At 49.2% G+C, this 12273-nt stretch overlaps 1 protein-coding gene and 1 non-coding gene across 3 annotated transcripts in view; both read right to left on the bottom strand.

Annotated features, from left to right (window-relative positions):
* The window catches only part of LOC119966017 (progressive ankylosis protein homolog B-like), a 250863-nt gene that overhangs the window by 142630 nt on the left and 95960 nt on the right, over nt 1-12273 (bottom strand). The window lies entirely within an intron of this gene.
* trnak-cuu lies at nt 6173-6245 on the bottom strand. Its single transcript has one exon. It is a non-coding gene; the product is annotated as a tRNA-Lys (tRNA).

Genomic DNA, 12273 nt, shown 5'->3' with positions numbered 1-12273 from the left:
GGGAGGGGAAATGCAGGGACGAAGGGACAAAAGAGGCCAGAAAGGGAATAGGGCCACAAAGTGCCACGGACAAGGGCTCGAAACAGGGAACTGCTGCAAACACCCACCCAGTACGGTCTGTGGGTGAAGGGGCCCCCCGGAGTGCAGGGGGCTACCCGCGTGGCGGACACACAGTGGACGGCCATGGCGGGTGTCCCCGGGACAAGGGGGAACCCCGGAGCGCAGGGACCCGACCGCATGGGGAGAGCAGTGATAGTGGACATCCTGGACGGCCCCCTAACAAAGGGAAACCCCAGAGGGCAGGGGCGCGTCCACCGGACAAATATGGTTAACCCCACAGGAGCAAGGGGGCAGAAGCCCCCCACCAGAATAGTCACCTGGAACGTAAGGGGACTTAATGGCCCAGTGAAGAGATCTAGAGTCCTCACCCACCTTAGAAACATGAGGGCCGACATAGTCTTCCTCCAAGAGACGCACTTGAGGGAGCAGGACCAACTGCGGGTAAGAAAGGGCTGGGTGGGACAAACCTATCATTCCTGTTATGGGGCAAGGGCCAGGGGGGTGGCGATCCTGATTGGCAAGAGGACAATGTTTAGGGCGACAAAGACGGTTACGGACCCAGGGGGACGGTATGTCATGGTCAGCGGGGCCCTGGATGGGGCGCCGGTAGTCCTAGTTAACGTGTATGCGCCCAACTGGGACGACACGAGCTTCATCCAAAAGACCATGGCAGAAATCCCGGACATAGCGACGCACCGACTAATCATGGGGGGGGACTTCAACTGTGTACAGGACCCAACGACGGACAGATCAAACCCCAGAACGGGGAAAACCTCAAACATGGCAAGGGAACTCAGTCACTATATGGAGCAGATGGGAGCAGTAGACCCCTGGAGATTCGCCCACCCGGGGGAGAAAGAATTCTCTTTCTTCTCCCCAGTACACAACGTGTACACCAGAATTGACTTCTTTGTGGTGGGGAAAACGGTGCTTCCAGAGATAGACAAGGTGGAATACTCCGCAATTGTGATATCAGACCACGCCCCACACTACATGGATGTGCGGCTAGAGACGGGAAGGGCCCAGCGCCCCAAATGGAGGTTGGACGGTGCCTTACTAGCTGACAAGGCCTTCAGCGAAAGGATAGCGCGGGCCATAGCGGAGTACACTGAGATCAACCAAAACGGGGAGGTCTCACCCTCCACGTTCTGGGAAGCGCTTAAGGCCGTACTAAGAGGGGAAATCATAGCCTACAAAGCGCAAAGAGATAGGGAGGAAAGGGTGGCTAGGCAGAAGCTGGTCGACTCCATACTGGAGGTAGACCATAAATACTCCGAGGCCCCGACCGTAGAACTCCTGGCGGAGAGGAAAGAATTACAAAGGAACTTTGACCTGCTCTCCACCAGGAAAGCAGTACACCAACTCCGCCAGGCACGCGGGGCCCTATACGAACACGGAGACAAAGCCAGCCGCCTGTTGGCCCACCAGCTGAGAAAGCAGGCAGCCAGCAGAGAAATTGCGCAAATCAGAGATACCAGAGGCACGTTGGAAACAGAACCAGAGAGGATTAACAAAACCTTCAAGGCCTTCTACCAAGAGCTGTACACCTCAGAGCCCCCAACGGGGAAGGCTGGGATGAACCGGTTTCTTGACGGACTGGACATACCAGTTGTGGGAGAGGGCAGAAAACGGGATCTGGAAGCACCACTAGCACTGGGAGAGATCATGGACAGCATTAGCTCCATGCAGGCGGGGAAGGCGCCGGGACCGGACGGATTCCCGGCGGACTTCTACAAAAAATTTGCGACAGCGCTGGCCCCGCACCTGCGGGAGATGTTCACAGACTCGCTAGCTAGGGGCACATTGCCACCCACGTTAGCACAGGCCTCAATCTCGCTGATACCTAAGAAAGACAAAGACCCAACGGAATGTGGGTCATACAGACCCATATCTCTGCTGAATGCAGACGCCAAAATACTGGCCAAAATCCTAGCCAAGAGGCTAGAAGACTGTGTACCTGAGGTGGTCACAGAGGACCAGACGGGCTTTGTCAAAGGTAGACAGCTTACCGCGAACATCAGGCGCCTGCTGAACGTGATAATGACCCCCTCCGGGGAGAGAACACAAGAGGTGATCGTCTCCCTGGACGCAGAAAAGGCCTTCGACAGAGTCGAGTGGAAATACCTCATAGAGGTACTGGAGCGGTTCGGGCTTGGAACAGGGTTCACCGCTTGGGTAAAGCTCCTGTACAACGCACCCATGGCGAGTGTACAGACCAACAATACCAACTCCCAATACTTCCAGCTGCACAGGGGCACCAGACAAGGATGCCCACTGTCCCCGCTGCTGTTCGCACTAGCAATTGAACCGCTAGCAATCGCGCTCAGGGCAGCAAAAAATTGGAGGGGGATCCGAAGGGGAGGTAGAGAGCACAGAGTCTCACTCTATGCGGATGATCTGCTCCTCTATATCTCGGACCCACAAAGCAGCATGGACGGAATCATCGCGCTCCTGAAAGAGTTTGGAGCCTTCTCGGGCTACAAACTCAACATGAGCAAAAGTGAGATCTTCCCAGTACACCCGCAAGGGGGGGGGGGGGGCAGCACTAAAGGGGCTGCCGTTCAATCAAGCCCGACATAAATTCCGCTACCTGGGGATCCAAATAGCCCATGACTGGAAAGGGATCCACAAATGGAACCTCACCAGCCTGACGGAGGAAGTTAAAAAGGACCTGCAAAGATGGAACACACTCCCGCTCTCCCTCGCGGGGAGAGTTCAGACGATCAAAATGAACGTACTGCCCAGGTTCCTCTTCCTGTTTAGATCCATTCCGATCTACATCCCCAAGGCCTTTTTCAAAGCGCTGGACAAACTCATCATGGCGTTCGTATGGGGGGGTAAAAATGCTAGGATCCCAAAGAAGGTCTTACAAAAAACAAAAACCAGGGGAGGGCTAGCCCTCCCGAATCTACAATTCTACCACTGGGCAGCAACAGCCGAGCGAGTAAGGGGATGGATCCAGGAGCCAGAGGCTGAGTGGGTGCGTGCGGAGGAGGCCTCCTGCATGGGAACCTCCCTCCGGGCCCTCGCCACGGCAGCACTCCCATCCCCACCCAAAAAACACTCCAGCAGCCCAGTGGTGACAGCCACCCTCCAATCCTGGAACCAACTGCGGCAGCAACTTGGCCTGACCAAAATGTCGAACAGGGCTCCCATCTGCAACAACCATAGGTTCACACCAGCACTGACTGACGCCACCTTCAAAAGGTGGAGGCAGGACGGGGGGACACTGACAGTCAGGGACCTATACACGGACGACAGGATCGCAACACTGGACGAACTGACAGAGAAGTTTCAGCTAGCTGGGGGGAACGAGCTACGGTACCTGCAGCTCAAAAACTTCCTACGAAAGGAGACAAGGACGTACCCACAACCGCCACGACAGACACTACTGGAAGACCTACTGGACGCAAGTATCCTAGAGAAAGGGAACTGTAGTGACATGTATGACCGACTGGTAGATAGGGACGACACCGTACTGGACGCAACAAGAAGGAAATGGGAGGACGACCTGGGGATGGAGATAGGGTGGGGACTCTGGAGCGAAGCACTGCATAGGGTCAACTCCACCTCCACGTGCGCAAGGCTCAGCCTGACGCAACTAAAAGTGGTACATAGAGCCCACTTAACAAGAACCCGTATGAGTAGGTTCTTCCCGGAGGTGGAAGACAGATGTGAACGGTGCCAAAGAGGCCCGGCCAACCACGCCCACATGTTCTGGTCTTGCCCCAGACTCGTGGAGTACTGGACAGCCTTCTTCGAGGTTATGTCCAAAGTGGTGGGAGTGAGGGTGGAGCCATGCCCGATAGTGGCGGTCTTCGGGGTTTCAGAACAGCCAGATCTATTCCTGGGGAGGAGGGCGGACGCCCTTGCCTTTGCCTCCCTGATCGCCCGCCGTAGAATCCTGTTTGGCTGGCGGTCAGCAGCACCGCCCAGAGCTGCGGATTGGCTGTCCGACCTCTCGGAATCTCTCCAAATGGAGAAAATCAAATTTGCCATCCGAGGGTCGGACGACGGCTTCCACAGAACGTGGGAGCCATTCATGCAACTGTTCCGGGACCTATTTGTGGCCAATGTACAAGAGGAAGAATAGTCGGGGGAAGGTAGCGGGAGGGGCTACAGGTTCGGTACGGGGGTTCGATGGCTAGCTAAGGCCCAAAACCAAACTAAATAAACATGTTGGGGGGGGGGGGGGGGGGGGGCGGGCGCAGTTACTACTACGAAGATGCTTACCTGTAAATATGTATGTTAATTTTTGCGTGTTTGTTTGTTGTTTTTTTTCTCCTAACAATTTGTAATTTGTTCAATATAAAATATGAAAACTGAATAAAAACATTTATAAAAAAAAAAAAAAAACTCTGTTTCTCGATCCACAGATGCTCCTAGACCTGCTGAGTTTTTCTAGCATTTTCTGCATTTATTTCAGATCAACAGCACCTGCAGTATTTTTCTTTTATTTTAGGAACAAGTGAAATTCAGGGATCTATTAATTAGATTTAAATTTTCATTACCTATTTGGACAAGTTTGCACGTTCAAGCCCAATATCAGGCGTTGTGTTATTATTAAGGCATCTCTCACTCATATGGGATTGGGTAAACATAGACATAGAATTTACAGTGCAGAAGGAGGCAATTTTGCCCATCGAGTTCTCACCGGAAAGACCAACCCACCTTAGCCCACACCTCCACCCTATACCCACAACCCAGTAAACCCACCAAACCTTTTTGAACACTATGGGCAAATTTAGTATGGCCAATCCACCTAACCTGCACATCTTTGTACTGTGGGAGGAAAGCGGAGCACCCGGAGGAAACCCACGCAGACACGGGGAGAATGTGAAGACTCCGCACAGAGTGACCCAAGCCGGGAATCGAACCTGGGACACTGGAGCTGTGAAGCAACTGTTCTAACCATTGTGCTACCGTGCCGCCCATATGTTATGGGTTAATTTATTTAGATTCGACACGTGAGAAAACATATATATAGATATGATGCTTGAAGACAGCGGAGCTCTGCTCTGCTCAAAGTAAAAGTGAAACTAAGACTGGATCACATGACAATTCCTTTCTAATGAGCTATCTCTTAAAAGCATCAGTTGTTTGAGCTCAGACTTGAATACTACAGAGTATTGATTAAAGCACAGCCATATTGCCAGAGGTACCAGATGTTAAAGCAAGACCCCAAGTGATATTGAGGAAGCTATGATACTGTTTGAAATAGAACAATCCATTCCCCCACCTCACTGTATGAGCCAACAATGTTTCCTCAATCTATCCCACCAAATATAGATTAACTGGCCATTCGTCTCACTACTATTATTTGGCACTCTGTTGTGAACTGAAATGGTGATCAGGTTTACCTTCATAATTATCATAATTTAATTGCATGCAATTTGCTTTACTTTTGAAATGTTTGACATGATAATTTAAAAAAAATTAATTCAGAGCACTCAATTTTTTTTTTCTAATTAAGGGACAATTTAGCGTGGCCAATCCACCTACCCTGCATATCTTTGGGTTGCGGGGGTGAGACCCACACAGACACGGGGAGAATGTGCAAACTCCACACGGACAGTGATCCAGGGCCGGGATCAAACCCGGGTCCTCAGCACCGTGAGGCAACAGTGCTAACCACTGTGCACTATGCCACACCTTTGACATGATAATTTGATGTTTACATGCAAGTTTATCTTTTTAAATCCATATAATAATTATTTAATGATTTCAACAGAATTGGAATCGGACTATTAACAATCAATCAAGTCTAATGCCTCCTTTGTTCCTTTGAGACATTTAATACTGGCACCATTTTAGAGTTGAGTGAGCCAGCACAATGAAGTTACACAATGGCTCTTTACTGCTCAAATCAGGGAAAACAGAGTGTGGGATACACATTCTTCAAAGCATATGCAATGTTCAGCTGTCATTCCAGTAGCAGTGAAAAGCGGACTGTCCTGTTAACCATTACTAGTATTTAAAACTAGTCTCCCTGAGGGCATTTTTAATGAACGGTCATGCAGTTTGGGTGCGATTTACCCAAAAAATGACTAAAGTGTCATTTTGGGCAGGGTGTTTCCCACCGGCCTTCCGGGCGAAATCCAGACCCTTACTCCGCTAAACGCGGGGCTCGAACCCACGACCCTGAGATTAAGAGTCTCATGCTCTACTGACTGAGCTAGCCGGGCGCTACCCAGACCTTTACTCATCCACACTTAGCCAAATTGGCACTGCCAGGGTGCCTGGGGGTGTGTCAGGTTACTGCCCTGGCCCAACCACCTGGGGAGCTCCAATGACCTCAGAGACCCCGACGCGATCTTCATGCCTGGTGTCCGCTTGTGGAGGCCAGTACTAATCGGTACCCAGTTGAGGCCTCTCCAGTGCAGTTGGAGGCTAAAGTAGGCCAAGTATATTTAAATGAGCCATTAAATACCTTTATCTGAAGTGAGGGCTGGCGTGATCCATATCGTGGTGGGCGCAGCTGGTCAGCTTAGGGTTAGAAGGAGATGTGAGTTATCACGTCTGGCACGAAGCCCGATTTGTGCCTCCCTCACGATGCAGTCGGATGACAATCGGCACAACACGCAATTAGAATTACACCAATTATCTCTTAGCAGTGGTCCATAAGACCATAAGACATAGGAGCAGAATTAAGCCACTCGGCCCATCGAGTCTGCTCCGCCATTCAATCATGGCTGATATTTTCTCATCCCCATTCTTCTGCCTTCTCCCCATAACCCCTGGTCCCCTTATTAATCAAGAACCTATCTATCTCTGTCTTAAAGACACTCAGTGAATTGGCCTCCACAGCCTTCAGCGGCAGAGTTCCACAGATACACCACCCTCTGGCTGAAGAAATTCCTCCTCATCTCTGTTTTAAAGGATCGTCCCTTTAGTCTGAGATCGTGTCCTCTGGTTCTAGTTTTTCCGACAAGTGGAAACATGGAAACATCCTCTCCACATCCACTCTATCCAGGCCTCACAGTATCTTGTAAGTTTCAATAAGATCTCCCCCTCATCCTTCTAAACTCTAACGAGTACAGATACAGAGTCCTCAAACGTTCCTCATACAACAAGTTCTTCATTCCAGGGATCATTCTTCTGAACCTCCTCTGGACCCTTTCCAAGGCCAGCACATCCTTCCTTAAATACGGGGCCCAAAACTGTTCACAATACTCCAAAGGGGGTCTGACCAGAGCCTTATACAGCCTGACAAATACATCCCTGGTCTTGTATTCTAGCCCTCTTGACATGAATGCTAACATTGCATTTGCCTTCTTAACTGCCGACTGAACTTGCACATTAACCTTTTTTTTCGATCCTGCACATTAACCTTAAGAGAATCATGAACAAAGACTCCCAAATCCCTTTGTGCTTCTGATTTCCTAAGGATTTCTCCATTTAGAAAATAGTCTATGCCTAAATTCTTCCTTCCAAAGTGCATAACCTCACACTTTTCCACATTGTATTTCATTCGCCACTTCATTGCCCACTCTCCTAGCTTGTCCAAGTCCTTCTGAAGCCCCCTTGCTTCCTCAAGACTACCTGCCCCCCTACAGATCTTTGCATCATCTGCAAACTTGGCAACAGTGCCTTCAGTACCTTCCTCCAGATCATTAATGTATATTGTGAACAGTTGTGATCCCAGCACAGACGCCTGAGGCACACCACTAGGTACCGTCTGCCATCCTGAAAAAAAAACCCTTTATCCCCACTCTCTGCCTTCTGCCAGTTAGCCAATCCTCTATCCATGCCAGGATCTTACTCTTAACACCATGGTTTTTTAAAAAACTTATTTGACAGTCTCCTATGTGGCACCTTGTCAAAGGCCTTCTGGAAATCTAAATAAATCTCGTCCACTAGTTCTCCTTTGTCTAACTTTCTTGTTACCTCCTCAAAGAACTCTAACAGATTTGTCAGACACAACCTCCCTTTGACAAAGCCGTGCTGACTCAGTCCTATTTTACCATGCACTTCCAAGTATTTCGCGATGTCATCTTTAATAAGACTCTAAAATCTTACCAATGACCGAAGTCAGGCTAACCGTGTGACTTCAGTTTTCGAACACATTTTACATTCATTACATATATGAATCACACATTATAGTGATACAAGCTAGTTTGGCTCAACCTTCCCAGGGTAGTTATATGTTTCTTTAAAATACTCCTATTTCAATCAGAGCTGACTTTATTTATTATTATACCAATAAATTAATAAGAAACCTTTCAGATGCAGCCATTTCGCTTGAAAGAGTGAGTCCAAATCACTGTCCTGTGAAGCGTTTTGGTTCATTGCTGGTTACACCAGACTGCCTTTACTTCAAAGTTTTCTTGGCTGTGTAAAATAAACACCTGCCTCTGGTAAAAAGATTTGGATTTGATTTATTGTCACGTGTAATGAGGTACAGTGAAAAGTATTGTTCTGCGTACAGTACAGACAGATCACCATACATGAAAAAACATAGGGCAATACATAAATACACAATGTTAATAGATAGGCACAGGCATCGGGTGAAGCATAAAGTGCATACTTCTCAGTAGAGAAGATGTGTGAAGATCAGTTCAGTTCTTACAAGGGTCATTCAGGATTCTGGTAACAGCGGAGCAGAAGCTGTTTTTGAATCTGTTAGTGTGTGCTCTCAGACTTTTGTATCTCCTGCCTGATGGAAGAAGTTGTAAGAGAGAATAACCCAGATGGGAGGGGTCTTTGATTATGCTGCCCCCTTTCCCAAGGCAGCAGAAGGTGAAGATAGAGTCAATGAATCGGAGGCGGGTTTACATGACGGATTGGACCGTGTTCATGACTCTCTGTAGTTTCTTACAATCTTGGGCGAAGCAGTTGTCATACCAGGCTGTGATGCAGCCAGATAGGATACTTTCTATGATGCAGTTGTATAAATTGGTAAGAGTCAATGTGGACATGCCGAATTTCTTTAGTTTCCCGAGGAAGTACAGGCACTGTTGTGCTTTCTTGGTTCTAGTGTCGCGTGGCTGGATCAGGACAGATTGTTGATGATGTGCGCACCTAGGAATTTGAAGCTGTCAACCATCTCCACCTCAGCACCACTGATGCAGACAGGGGTGTGTACGATACTTCGCTTCCTGAAGTCAATGACCAACTCCTTAGTTTTGTTGACTTTGAAGGGGTGACTATTGTCGTAATACCACAGCACTAGGTTCTCGATCTCCCAGATAGTCGAGAACAAGAGAGATTAACCTTCACATTAGAGGTAGATTTTTCAAGAGTGATGTCAGGAAGCACTTCTTCACACAAAGGGCAGTGGAAATCTGGAACCTTCCGGCAAGAAACTAATGAGGCCAGATCGATTGAAAATTTCAAAACTGGGATTGAAAACATTTTATTGGGTAAGAGTATTAAGGGGTATGAAACCAAGGTTGATAAACAGAGTTGAGATACAGATTAGCAATAACCGAGTTGAATGGGAAAACAAACCAAACATGGGCAGGATTCTCCAATAATGGGGCTATGTCCCCATGCCCGCGGAAAAACGGGTGTGATTCTCTGTTTTTAAGGGGGCTAGCAGGCCCAGAGTGCTCCACGCAGCTCCGGCTGCCGATACGGGGCCCTGTACTTCTGGCCACTGGCCCCGCGCGACATGGCGGCCCAAACAGCGGGCCGGTGGCAAAGTAGCCTCCACCCCTCCCCCCCAGATCGCGCGCCGCCCCCCAGTGACGGATCACCCGCCCCCCCCCCCCCCACCAGGATGGCCACCGCAGTCGCAACTCCGAGCTCCTGCGGGTGGAACCATACGTGAACCATGCCGGCGGAAACTCAGCTGGTCGTCCGCGGAGAATCACTGCGTGGGCCTCTTTCAACCCCCCCGACCGTCGCCACGTCGACCATGCGCATGCGACTGGTGGCGATTCTCCGGTCGCTGGAGAATTTCAGGAAGGCATCGGACCCGATCGCGTGTCCGACACCCCATTCTCTACCCCTGCGCCATGTGCGATTGTGATGCGGAGGCTCGGAGAATCCCGGCCCTGGTCTTTTATACGTCGCATTGGAATTCCTCGGCTGAACCAAGATTAGACTTCACAAACAAATTCCCAGTGAGTTTGGGTGCCTGTTGTACCTAGGGGCAACTTGTCAATGTACTTGCTCCATTTTGGAGGAGAGGAAATATGGGAAAGGAAGAAAAAGACAAAGTATGGAGGAAAAGAGCAAGCACATGCACATGTAGGGAAGTCATGACAACATATTAATATTCAAAGTTTAAGCCGCAACAAAGATATATTTAATTTACTTTTCTCCCTTGCCCCTGAAAATTCAAGAAACCAGAGTCAATAATGTAATTTATATAAGAGACAAAAAACAGACAAACTGATGCAGAAATAAATGAGCCTGTAAATCCTATATGGCATCTCTTGTGCACATCTGCCCTACTGACCACAGAACAGCTAGTTTCTGAGCAAAGCAGAGGTCGAAGTTAAGAATAATTAGCTTAATTAAGACTTGTCTGCTCAATGTCAAGTTGCTTTGCAATATAAAAGTAACAGTTTTGTGCTCAAGTAGAGAGTTGGGATTTTAGAACTGATATCAATTACACATTGAAAACGATGATATGGGACTTCTGGTGACAGGGATGTGCTGATCGAATGCACGGAAGGTGGCTCTCCTCTTAGGAAATTGAATTCAGGCAATTGTACCCGAAATTAGCCTGCCAGATTTGGGGGAAAAAAGTAACCACTCATCACCCTCTTCAACACACTAAAGAAGATATAGGCCAACAATCAAAATGCCAGACAGAAGCTGCACCAGAGGCCGCAAAGAGACGAGAGGCAACAGGAGCCCAGAGAAACCAATGGATGAGACAACGGACCCAAGAGGCGAGGAAGCCATAGGTTGCGCCAAAAAGAGAGAGGCCAACGGGCTGAGCACGGAATTCCCCCTCGCCAGATGACGGCTGGAGGAAATTCCACACCCGAGACCTAACTTAAGGAGGGCATATGGCTCGAGAACCAGGCTGCGGTCATGGAAGCGCCTCTTAAGATTATTAAGAGGGTGGTGCTTACTGTGACAAGGATGGTTACAGACCCAGGGGGATGGTACGTCATGGTCAGCGGCGTCCTGGAAGGGCCAGCAGTGATTCTGGTCAACGTGTACGTTCCCAACTGGGACGACACAGAATTCATAAAGAAGACCATAGTGGAAATCCCCGACATTGACACACACATCAACTTATCGTGGGGAGGCTTTAACTGGGTACAGGACCCATGGATGGATGGGCTGAACCCCAAAACAGGGAAGGCCTCTAACCTGGCAAAAGGTCTCGGCACATTCATGGAGCAGATGGGAGCAATGGACCCTTGGCGGTTCATTCACCCAGGGTAGAAGGAGTCCTTCAAAAGGTGGAGACAGGACAGTGGGGGGACACTGACAGATAGGGACTACAACACAGACAACAGACTGACAACACTAGAGGAATGGACAGAAAAGTTCCAACTCACCAGGGGAAACGAGAGAAGATACAGGCAAATTAAAAATGTACGATGTCCAAAACAATCACTATTCAGGGAACTCCTGGACACAGACAACTTTAGGGGATGGGAAATTGCAGTGACCAGCACGGCCGACTACTGGGGAAGGCACGCTCCCGACTGATGAGACGAGAGAAAAATGGGAGGATGAGCTAGGGTTTGAAATTAGGTGGGGCTCTGGAACAAAGTAATATACGAAATGAAAATGAAAATGAAAACTGCTTATTGTCACAAGTAGGCTTCAAATGAAGTTACTGTGAAAAGCCCCTCATCATCACATTCTAGCGCCTGTTCGGGGAGACTGGTACGGGAATTGAATCGTGCTGCTGGCCTGCCTTGGTCTGCTTTCAAAGCCAGCGATTTAGCCGTGTGCTAAACCAGCCCCTACAGGGTCAACTCCAGTTCCACTTGCGCAAGGCTAAGCCTTGCAGTTGAAAGTGGTACATAGAGCACACCTAACCAGAACCCGAACGAGCAGCTTTGTCCCAGAGGTGGAGGACATATGCAAATGGTGCCAAGGAAGCCCGATCAACGCAAGCCCGCATGTTCTGGAAATGCCCCAAACTTATGGGGTTCTGGACAGCCTTCTTCAAGGTGATGTTTATGGTTGTGGGGATGAGGATGAAGCCATGCCCGAAAATGGCAGTGCTTGGGGGATCAGAACAGCCAGAACTCTTTATGGGGAGGAGGGCTGACACCGTAGCCTTTACCTTCCTAA

The sequence above is a fragment of the Scyliorhinus canicula genome, chromosome 5, assembly GCF_902713615.1.
Source record: "Scyliorhinus canicula chromosome 5, sScyCan1.1, whole genome shotgun sequence".
Lineage (NCBI taxonomy): Eukaryota > Metazoa > Chordata > Chondrichthyes > Carcharhiniformes > Scyliorhinidae > Scyliorhinus > Scyliorhinus canicula.
This window is presented reverse-complemented; position numbering and strand designations above follow the sequence as displayed.